The sequence below is a fragment of the Aplidium turbinatum genome, chromosome 14 (assembly GCF_918807975.1).
Source record: "Aplidium turbinatum chromosome 14, kaAplTurb1.1, whole genome shotgun sequence".
Classification (NCBI taxonomy): Eukaryota; Metazoa; Chordata; class Ascidiacea; order Aplousobranchia; family Polyclinidae; genus Aplidium; species Aplidium turbinatum.
This window is the reverse complement of record NC_137485.1, coordinates 9,925,304-9,937,870: the sequence shown is the minus strand read 5'-3', so window position 1 is coordinate 9,937,870 and position 12,567 is coordinate 9,925,304. Positions and strand designations below refer to the sequence as shown.

Genomic DNA, 12,567 nt, shown 5'->3' with positions numbered 1-12,567 from the left:
CACTTTTGTTTTGATTGTTTTTACGTAAGCTACAGAGTAATTCCTGAGACAAATCCATCAAGTAGGCTAGTATACAAATTTAAAATAAAAACTTTTATCCTCTTGCATAAAACCTTGAGAACTGGTTTGGCTCCAGCGTTTCAAGCTATTTTTATAATACCTCTATTGCTTTTAACACAGAAACTGCGTTTCTAAAAATTGCTACGCCATTATCAAAAGCAATTTCAATGCTTAATGAAGTTAGACAAATTGTCTTTGATTTTTCTTTCTTTTCAAACATAAAATAAAGTATCATAATGCTAAATTGCTGACTGTATGTAAACTTAGCGCAAAGCATCAGCTAGTTGCACAAAGTTTTCATTAAAATCTCTGAAGATAGTCGATTTCAGGTTGTTGATTAGGCTATAATTGTTTACGCTAGATAATTAAGGATAACCAGTCGAAAGATATTTGTAGGCTACTGTAAGTCTTCCTTATAGCCTTCAATTAACACAGCAATCAATAGGCTTCTCTGCTGTCAGGCTTCTTGGCCTGCCACACAGCTTGTACAATGAATCAGGAAAATTAAAACAGGGCTTCCTTCCTCAAGCACTTCATCATTAATGTCTGAATGCATATGTTCGTGACTAGAAGGCTCTATGCTTAAACCTATCGTTCCACTATTGACAAAAGTTTACATTTTAATATATCTAAAACACGTTGAAGAAACAGTTTAAAACAGGATAAGCGGTGTTTGTAATTTATTGTAACAACATAATCCAACAGTAAAATAAACATCTTACGGTTTCTTACCTAAACATGTATGTAGTTTAGTTCAGTTTATTTTTGTTTTTGAGTACGGTATCACAAAGAAAACAATACATGCCAAACATGGCAAAGGTTTAGAAAAAGGTAGAAGCGACAAAACGTCATCGCTATAAAGTACTTGAGATCAAAACAGAATAATCAGTTAAAAATTTTGCACGGTCGCAACATCTCAATTTTTTTTTAAATTTAGAAAACGTAAGAGTTTTACAAAGAATCTACTAGGATGGCATCGCGGAAAGCATTCGATTAGGTAACTATAACCTTTTAAAAGTAGCCTAATAATAGGGTGAGTAGGACTAGGCTACCAGTAGTTTACAGGCTAAGATTTTTTCACAATGCTTTTATGAAATAGATAAGTAGGCTTAATATTGACCGCAATATCACATCTCAGCTGGTAATTTACATATGGTGGTATATGACGTCACTCCAGATTGAGAGTCCTTACCACAATGACTACTATTTTTTTTTTAAGTAATCTACTGTTTTTTGTTTTGCATATTTACTTGTAGGCTAAATATGAACCTTCAGTTCAGTTCAGTTTGTTTTTATTTCTGTCCATCACAACGAAAAACAATTAGGCCTATGTCAAACGGTACCCGGTCATTTGGTCGACAGACAGTTGGTCGACAGTCATTTGGTCGACAGACATTTGGTCGACAGGACGTTTGGTCGACAAACATTTGGTCGACAAGACATTTGGTCGACAGGACATTAGGTCGACAGAACGATTCATTTTAGGGTTAGGGTTAGTTAACTAACCTTAACCCAAACCTAACCCTAACCTTAACCCTAACTCTAACTCTTACCAAATGACTGTCGACCAAACGACCGTACACCATGTCAAACACAGGGATCAAAAAACAAAGTCTAGAAAAAGGTAGAAGCGCCAAAACGCAGACGTTAGCCTATAGGGGGCATGATAACAAAGCAGGACAATCAGTTAGAAATATGGCACGGTCGCAATTCGTTAGAATAATTTAAAAAAAAAAGCAAGTAGCCTAAAGTTTTTTTTAACAATTTATATGAGTAAAAAATAAATAAATAATAAAAAAAGAAGGCAAAAAGACAGTTGCTATGTTGATCGACCTTGGTGCGTTATCACTGGAGCAAGGGTGTCAAACTCAAATGCACCCAGGGCCAAAATTAAAAAATCCGTACAAGTCGCGGGCCAGACTAGTTCAATATTTATTGCAAAATATATTTCAAGGAACTTCCGACTTTGCAACAATAAGTGGTTTTGCCAGCGATTTTGAGCATATGGGTTGCGCATTTACGAAGAAAAACATTTAGCCTACGAAGGAAAACAATACGGTATTTAAACTAAAACCGAAAAACACAAAAATGCCTCTAAAAAGCAAGAAAAACCTACAACGTAACAAACCAAAATTAGAATTCTATAAAAGTTTGAGTTAGGCCTATAAAACTTGGTTGGTTTGAATCTTTATCCTCGGACTGACAAAGCTTTGATTCAGTGGCGTAGCCAAGGGGGGAGGGGGTTGGGGGTTAAAATCCTTGATAGGTTAATCCTGGAAGTTTTGCATACTTGTAGAGGCTTTTGATGCAATATCGCTTGATTTGCCTTTCAACAAAGAAAAACGAATTCAATTGAAGGCATATTTAACATTTAAAAGTCATCGCAAACACAAACATGCTTGGCATGTCCAGTGGCGGATCTATAAAAACATTAGGGGGGGGGGGGCACCAAAGTTTAAAACAAAGAAAATATGTAATACAACATAGACAATGCAAAATTTGTTAAAAAACAAACAGAGTGGGAGGGGCTCTGGAATGTTTGCCCCCCATAAAAGTTTACCTTGCTTTGGTGACATTTCATACGGTACACTTTAAGGCCTAATAATGTAACTTTTGTATCAAGAAACACACTTTATATTTCACCAAGTTTATCAAAATTGGACTTCTGTAGAAGTTTGTGTCACAAATTTTGATTTCAAATTAAAGCTTTGTTTTAAACATTTTATTTTTATCATGGCCACAAAGAGATTTTAATGATTGATTTGTTGAAGGTTTGTATAGTGCTGTGTTGGCTTTCAATATAATTTTGAAAATTTGCTAATGTGGTCCAAACTTCCCTTAGTGTAGGCCTACATGGCACATTTCACCTCATATAATAGGCTACATTGAAATAGGCCAAATTAATTGTCAACTAGTTGAGTGAGCAATGTGTTTGTAGATTACTACTATACCGTTCCTATTATACAACCTAGTTTACATTAGTTTGTTTTAGGATGGACCCTCGGCCCCAGAACCTCATACGAGGATGATCTTATTCCTTTAAGCATATCTTGATCATATATACTGCATAAAAACAAAGTGTGCCGGATACAATTGCCATCACCGAACACTGTCTTGGCTTGTCCATTGTACTTTGTAGACAAAATAAAGTAATATTCCTTCTCAGAGGTTTATAGGCTATGTCTCTCAGTCATATTTTGCTATGAGCATAAAAACTGCATTTATGTGTATCTTCGTTGGTTGCAATTTGATTTGTTTTGCAGATATGTTTGTGGTCTTATCGGACTCATGATGATTCTTCTGCTGTTGATATTTGAAGTCTTGCACTTTCTACTTCAGAATTAATGTACTATCTACACCTACTCTAGTATGATACAATATTCCAAAAGTATACATCTATACATGTAAACTTTTGCTTATAGCCTATTTCATTGGTATATTAAAATAAATTATATAATACCCTTCAATTGTTCTGAAGTTGTGGGTTTTTATGGTTACTTTGACTATGCATTTTATTATAATCACTCTTAAAATGAATTATTCTGAAGTCAGGAGTTTTTATGATTACTTTGGCTGTGCATTTCATTACAATCACCCTTAAAAGGAATTTAATGGTAAGAACACACATATAGCATATCATGTTATAATATGTGTTCTTAGGCACTAAGAATTGTTTTGACAAAAGTGTAATATTAACTGACATTATTCCATGCGTGTGTCACACAAACATGTTAATATAAAAAATTGTAATTTCCATCATTAGACAGATTAATGGAAGAGCATTTGTTTGCTGCAAATGATCTGTTGTTGTGAATAACTGCCATTGCACTTGCAGGCCTATAGATTTGTTGATAAACAGCCATAGATTGTCAACTATAATGGTGGTTTATGATTGTCAACATTGTCATTACAAAAAATTAATTGTCCATGTTTTTCATTGTTGTGACTTTGCAACCTTTTTAATTCTGTTAGTGCATCTTCTTTTTTCATTATTTGTGCATAGCCTATAAGCAATTATACAGAAAACTGCCAACACGCAAAAATTCTATCTTTTTGTTTCGCTGGTAACAAATAAAATTGAATGAATTCAGTTTTTTTGTATTAGTCTAATAATATTTTATAAAAGCAGAAAATAAACAGCTATTAAACCATAGCCTATCGATCAGATAATTTAGTCCATCACAAGTGATAGTGATCTTTGAGGTCTCATACGCCTGTACTGTATAATTTTATATTTATCACAAACATGCATTGCTCACTCAGTGGTTTACAACGCAGGCATTTTCAGTGCTCTTTATGCTGAGTGCAAAGTAGGAAAGCACTTTTTCTAAGGTTTTTGATGACCCCAAGGGGTAGGCTATTTGCCATTTTCACTGACTTAGATGTAGGCACTACAGTATATTCATGAACAAGGCCACATTTATAGTAGTGGGCTTGTGGTATAGTTTTAACGTTTAAATGAAGAAACCAATCCTATTAAAAAGCGAACGAAGAATTCAAAGTTATTTTACAAAGGTCATGAAACAAGGAAGGTTGTTGAACAAAGATACCAAGGTTAGGAGCAAAATGGCTGGAATGCGAGGTTAATCTAATCATAAAATATATAGCCCAGAAATAGACAGTTTAGTGTTCGAAATGTTTGCTAAACATGAGTTTAAAATCCAAAGTTATTAAAAAAAACATCTAAAAGCATAGCCTGTCCAAAAATTACAATGGTGCAGTGTTGGTCCACAGGCAACAAAGTTTATATTACCGCAACATAACAACCCACTCGGTGCAATTAAAGGTTTCTCGCATTGCTTTAAAAGTCTGGATGCCACTCTGCACTTCATATTGTTAAGCATTTTTTTTTTTTGGTACAAGGACAAGACAAGAAACAATAGAACAGGACCAGGACAAGAAACAATAACTTAAACTGGATATCAAACCTCAATCGTCTTAGGCTACTGTGTGATGTGCAGTCTAACCGTAGAAAGAGCTCAACACCTGCTCTCCTGGGCCACATTGAAACGGGCTTTTGCCTGAGGATGGGTTTCTTTTATGTCCGGTTTTCTTTCTCCATCCTATTATTATTATTATGACTGATCATCCACATCAATATTGGAACTGGCAAATTCAATCCACAACACTTTTCATTAGGCTGTCATTCATTACTACATGTGTGCTTCTCTCTGTTTTTGTTTTATTTTTTGCTATCTGTTTTTTGGGTTTTGTGGCCGTGCTAACTACTGATATATAGCCTACTACATAATTTTTCATTCAGGCACGTTTTAAACCTTTCAAGGTTTTGCCACCTTTTCCCGTTCGTTAACGTGCTGGTAGGTTTATATCGATTTTTGTAGTTAGTATCTTTTTCGTCCCGGACGCGTTAATGACGAAAAATAAAATGATTGATTGATTGGTTTCTCCATTTGCAATATATGACCCTCAAAAGTGTTCTACTTTGATATCATAGTGTGGCAGTGTGCTGATAGCTAGTGTAGGCTAGAGTTTCATTACTGTACCGTACTTGTGTTATAAGCTTGTTTCTTTCTGTGAAAGTCATTTGTGCAGAGGAAGTAAAACTCAAAATATATCGCAATGATCGCATTGACAGAAGATGTCAACTAGATCAGCTGATTGACATCAATGTAGGGGAATACCCTATATTTTCCAAATTACGTAACACAATACGCAAGAAAACCGCAAGTAGTGTAAACGCGAGCTGTTTGAGACAAGACGCACGAAAATCGTAACGCAACAAAGACGTACGGAAAACGCACGTAGTCTAAACCCACCTTAATACAGTAGAATTCGCCTATAACGGCACCTCTAGGGGATTTGCAAAAACTGACGTTATAGCCGAATTGACGTTATAGACGAACTACCGCAAACTATTCCACAACTGTCTTTTGATTAAAGAAAGAGGTGTATAATCCAATCAGGGTTACTGGGTACCACCAAACTGACAAAAGGCACGCAAAAAAATCAGTAAAGAAATTGTTTAAAAAAAAATAACCTACAGCGAAAGGTACAGGAAATTTGCGCAATACAGCTCGTTACATACAGTAGTAGAAAAGTTCATTGTTTATTAGCAAAAAAGGCATTGATCTTGAGCTGTTTCGGTTTTTTTTCGGATTTGACACAGCTGTAGAGCTGCTTTTTATACGTGATAATTTTTCATGCGGGAAAAAAGTTAATTCAGTTAAAGATCCTGCCGAGAACGACGTAGCGAAATAAAGGGAAGACATTTTGCAAGCAGCAGCGCTAACTGGATTAAAAGACTGACCGTTCGTGGTGAAGGTGATGGCTTAAAGTGACGTTATAAACGAACAAAAGACGTCTGGGGACCAATAAAGGGTGCTGTTACATGCGAATTGACGTTATAGGCGATGCTGTTGTAGCCGAACTACAATGTATGTAAAAGATAGGAATTCTGCCGGGACCGAGCGAAATGTGACGTAATAGGCGAATTGACGTTATAAACGAAGCCGTTATAGGCGAATTCTACTGTACTGACAGTTTTGCAGTCTACTTGCACCGCTAGAGCACAAGCTATAATCGCCACAGTAGGCAGGCAATGCGGCACTTTTGCAGGCCATACTGGCAAAAAAATAATCTGTACAATTCACAATTGCCATCAGACCATTTTTCCAAGCGTTTCTTTATGTCTCCTGAATAGCAGACGTTCACGTCATGGCGCAAGACATAATGAACAATTGAACATGTTCCCGATGCTTCATGAAACTCAGCTTAAGTTGAATGTTATCGGTAGGATAACACTTTGTGCCACTAAAAATATGCCTTTAATGACTATTACTACCTATAAAAAAATGATTTAGGGTCAAGGTCGTAAGATATGTAACACGTATGTTTTATTTTACAGACAATACAAAATGTTTTACTAATCACAATATTGTTTATGTGGCAAATACATTTACCGCTATGCTCCATCTAATACGCTACGCACAGACTTTGTGCAGACGTTCTTTTCAAAAAGCAATTTCAAAATAAGTGCAAAGGTGAATCGCTGCATCAATGAAAAACCAAAACAATACGGATTTCTACCACCACTGCCATCCTAAATATGATTTTAGCACATCATGTCAATAATAACGGTTCGCACAGTGAATCTATTAAACGCAAAACCTACAAACTCGTAAAACTAATGTGGGTCCTATTTGTAGTGTTTAGAAAGGTGCATAAAAGACAATTGTATAATACGTGTACGGTCATGTGAGGTAAACGACAAAAACTTTTTGCAAGGAAAAATATTCTTTGTATGATTCTACAGTAATTTGAGAAAAAGTACATTAAAGCGAGTCCGGCAAGAGTGATTTCTACAGTCCAATCATCTTTAGAAAGAAATAAAACAAATTCCAAAATCTTTGGACATTACACAAGAGTTTATTAACTAACATTATAACCTACACGTATATATATACACTAGTACAAACAAAACAGTAAAACCCACATAAATACAGTACCGTGCTCTGAGAAAAAATAACTGCTTACAGTTTGTGCATAAAAACCACGGATATAGATATACAGTATACAACACACAGCAATAATACATTGCATGACAACAAAATAAAACTGTTCATAAAACAACTCATTTAAAACAAGGTCATTTCTTTTGATACGATGAGAATGAGCACTGAGCAGACTTGACTCACAGTAGGGTCATGCCATGTTACCAAATGTCACTTCACTCATTTAGTGCAATGTCTCAAGTATTTCTAACACCTAATAGCAGTTTCAAAGAGGGCGGCATGCATTATAAAATAGTGTAATTTAAAACAACTGGTAAACATCAAACAACACTAAACAAAAAAATTACCTTGGCAACAAGAAAGTGTTTCATAATTTTAGCCCTAATTTATTGTAATAAATGTTGCACAATATCAATGGACTTTAAAAGAACGATGCACAAAACAACAGCAATGCTTTCTAATCTCTAGCACCACAACTGGTGAATGCACCAACAGCGGATCAACCACGGTTTAAGTAAATCAGCCAATGAAGAAGTTCAATTCACGGACTAATATTTTTCTTCATGCATTAACTCCAATCTGATTAGAGTCGCCGATTACTGATCCTCAATGAACTTTGTACTAACTGATTCTCAACCAACTAACTACCAATCAGATGTTTATCTTGATCGGTGACTTGGAAGATCCACTGTTGATGCATCCAATCCTTGACATGTAGTTTAACCACAAGTTGATAAAGGGGTTGTCACAACTGCAACAGGTTCACTTTTGCAAGAAAATTCAGAATTGGTTTGTGATATGGGCAAGATAATTTGGTTTGGCCATTGATCATTACTTGAAGACATGTTTGGAAAAGAAGCAGTTTCATCTTTTGCTTCTGATTTAATGTGTAAATGATTACAAACATATTTATTTTCTATGCGATGAATCACTCTTTCATCATCAGCACCAAAATGAGACCCCATCAATGTTGGTTCTTCTACTTGCATAACCTCAGATGCAACAACTAGTTTCTTCTTCTGCATGCCTTTGTTCATATTGGCGTTAGAAGTTTTATGCTTGCGTGATGGTTTTTTAGTAGATCGGGCAATGTCAGCAAAAGGATTGACAACCTGATTTGACCACTTTGTAAATAAACAGCTCTTTAAGCAGTCACGTGGTGACATTTTGGTGGCTCTTTCCTTTGACATCAAGTCTTTCATTGGTTCAATAATGACACACATTTTGAGATAATTCATCAAATCTGCTGGTAAACCCACCCTTGTAATATTTGCACACATCTCTTCTATCCTGTCTGGGTGGTGCAATGGAGCTTGTCGGGGAACATATTCCATGTGATTCTTAATTGCAAAATGCCAGGATTGAATTCTCATTTCATTAGTAGAAAACTCTACTGTTAAATGACCTTCAATGGATATTTTTGTAAAAAACGGTTGTTCATATTGTGTTTCCATTGAGGCAAACCCACAACTTAAAGTCGTGCCATTTTCTAGCACCAGTTCATGGTAATTTTGTCCAAAATGAAGTTGAACTTTCATTTCTACTACTCCACTCTCAAATATTGTTTTGTAAAACCTTGGTATTAAAACACGTCCTATTGTGAAAGATTTAGGACCGTCTTCAAGGCATAATGATAAAGTATAAGTTGCATTATCTTCAAAAAATTCTGTAACAAACATATCCCACCATTGGTTATCACGATTTTTCAACCTTTCCTGTAATCTTTTATTCATTAAAAATATCCGATATCCAGGAGTAAGTATTGAGTGAGGATGATGGAAATCCATATTCGAATTAATTGTTGGTTTCATGCACATGGCAGACATGCATTCAGCAATTTATTTCATGTTAGTCAATCTATAAATAACAAACCAGTACATTATAAATTCACTGCATTTATTAAACCAAAAAACCTATTGTACTTATATCAAACATTGTATTTTTGTCAAATATGACATAAATATGACAACCTTATGAAAATAAACAATATATTCAACATTGAAAGAGGCTGTTCACCAGGCATTTAGTTAAATGACATGATGCGTTCTACTGGTGCAAATTAAGCTAAATTATCACACGATATATAAAGTGACAATCTGCTTTTATTCTGACGTTTTGTCAATAAGACAGACTGAAGTGATTGATTGATTGAATCTTTATCCTCGGACTGGGAAAGCTTCTTGAAGAGCTTAATCCTGGCAGTTTCGCATACTTGTAGAGGCTTTGAATCACTGACGCAGGCCCGGTCATCGAGATTGACAGAGTGAAGTTTCCGATTATTGAAGTCTTGTTGCCGGGGAATTATTCCATCCATTAGATGCCGCTGAATGGAGAGCAGTCCTTAACGTGCGTTGCTGAAGCGCACACCCCGAGACTCGAACCAGCACCGCTTGATCTGTCTTCAGAAGTCAGTGGTGTTTGATTGAGTCTTCAGAAGAAGTCAGTGGTGATTGATTGACGAAATGTAGGAATAAAAGCAGATTGTCACTTTATACATCGTGTAACAGTTTAGCTTAATTCACACCAGTAGAACACATCATGTTATTTAAAATAGTCAACATACGAGTCATGAATTGAAAACATAGAGAGACTGTTCAGTGTTCACCAGGTATTTTGATAAAATAATGTAGTAATGAATCGGCTGCCGAGAAACATAGTAATGAAGTAGTTATTAAACAGCCAAACTACCAGTTGTGGACATAATTGACAGATTGATTGATTGAATCTTTATCCTCGGACTGGGAAAGCGTCTTGCAGAGCTTAATCCTGGCAGTTTCGCATACCGTACTTGTAGAGGCCTTGAGTCACTGACGCAGGCTCGGTCACCGAGATTGACAGAGTGAAGTTTCTGATTGTTGAAGTCTTGTTGCTGGGGAACTATTCCATCCATTAAATGCCGCTGAATGGAGAGCAGTCCTTAACGTGCATTGCTCAAGCGCACACCCCGAGAGTCGAACCAGCGCCGCTTGATTTTTGAAGCTTCTTTGTTCCAGAAGTGACGCGCTAACTAATTGAGCTATCGGGGCGGCTACAGAGAATGACTTACCATTCACTTAAATCTGTTACTTCAATACGTAAAACAGTCATTCTCGGGTGTCACTCTCAGATCTACAATCAAGCTCAAACCATTCAGTTTTTTCTGCTGCTTAGTGCTTTTGTTGCATTTACTAGCAGCGTTGCCAGTTTCATTTCATTTGCACAGATCACAGATGGTGACGGCTTACCTTTAACATAACGAGAAAGTTATCCGTGAGATGTTCCTGTCAATATCTGCTCTTCTTCCCCGAAACAAAATATTTTGAAGCATCTTTTACATTTGACATATCGTCATTTTTTGCTGTCATTGCGTAAAAACGGCTATCACAGGAGTCAGGCGCGGATCTAGGAGTTTTTTTTGGGGGAGGGGCCAGAAAATTTGAAAATGAATTAAAAAGTAAGAAAAAACAGATATGAACAACCAGTGACGTAGCCAGGAATTTGGGGGGTTTAACGGCCGGCGGGCAAAGCCCGACGGCGTGTTCGCCAAAGGCAACACCCAGCGGCGGGGAGTCTGGAGGGCCCCCCAGAAAATTTTGAAAAATTACTTTGAATTTGGTGCATCCTGAGAGCATTTTCAACAAAAATATGGGTATAAATATTCCTGTGAAATGGTGCTGTTCGGTGGCATAGCAAAAGGATAAGATCATGTTTTCTTCGGCATTTTTTTGGTAATAAAGCTAAGTCTCTATGTTTTCTTATTGTTGGTAATTCCTGGCTGAGATGTTTGAATGTTTGGTATTGGCAAAACTCGCTCTTTTAATGCAGTTTCTCTTAAAATTAGGCAAGCTTTGTTTTAGAGACATGGAAACTGAAAGCATCATTCTCAATATCGTGACGTCACACGCGTGCCAAAGGGGGGTTGTAAGTCCGCTGTGGGACTAATATCAGCTGTTTAGAACAGGGGTGTGCAACGTGCGGCCCGCGGGCCAAATGCGGCCCGCGAAGAAAAATTATGTGGCCCGCAAAGATGTGCCAATTTTGAATTGTGTGCGGCCCGCGAAACGTGTTTATAATTTAGTTTAGTCTGGTACGTGTGAACAGAGTGGATTATTGTAAATTTCGCACCTTCTGTTAACCATTTTAGAAGTCTCCCGCCGGCCACCGCTAATCCATTGTATTTAATTATTTGGAACGTAAAAATGTATGGTCACATAAAAGGCATTATGAACAAAGTACGACTTTGGAAAGCTCACGTACAGACAGGAAATCTTTTCCACTTTCCAACTCTAAGAGACTATGGAATGCATCCCAAGAAGAAAACTGAATTTGCTGACCAACTTGAAAAATTGTTGTATGAATTTTTGGCTCGTTTCAAGGACTTCAAATCTCATGAACATTTGTTTGGTATATTTGCTTCGCCATTCAACACAGACATTAACAAAGCATCAGAAGTAATAACTTGAACTGATTGATCTTCAAGAGAAAACGGATTTGAAAGCAAAGTATTTAAAAATGAATCGTGGCGATTTTTACCGAAAACATTTCAACAGTCGATTTGCCTAACCCCCTATTTTTACTGGCATCCAACCCGGTTGTGAAGAAGCTATATAGGGGAGAACCTCCATCAATGGGACAAATTTTGCGTTTTGCTAATTTTTTTTAATTTTGTAACGAAATGCAGTGCTTTTTTTACAACACTTATGCCAATGCATTTTTTTTCAAATAACACTTGGTTTAATTTCATTATCTCCAGTGGTTTAGAAATAACGCACAGTTTTTTAAGGTTACTCAAAACGTCCCATTGTTGAATCTGGCTCCACCATTGGGGCAGGCAATTTCTAACAATGGGACACAATTTATTATCTGCGTAAATGCAAACTTGATATTCACTTTGTTATTGATTATTATATTTACTGTAGTGCATTATTAAAGTTTTCTAAATTTTTCTCAACTTTATCATTCAAAATCCTTTTGACACCATAATGAGGTTGAAAACTTAGATTGCTTTTAAGATCATTATTTGCTTGGGCTCTTTTGTATGTGTCGACCCAGTTTT

At 36.4% G+C, this 12,567-nt stretch overlaps 1 pseudogene; it reads right to left on the bottom strand.

Moving 5' to 3' along the window:
* Positions 1-8,251: 8,251 nt before the first annotated feature.
* On the bottom strand, positions 8,252-9,319 carry LOC145782884 (LIM domain-binding protein 2 pseudogene; annotated as a pseudogene).
* Between the last annotated feature and the right edge of the window lie 3,248 nt (positions 9,320-12,567).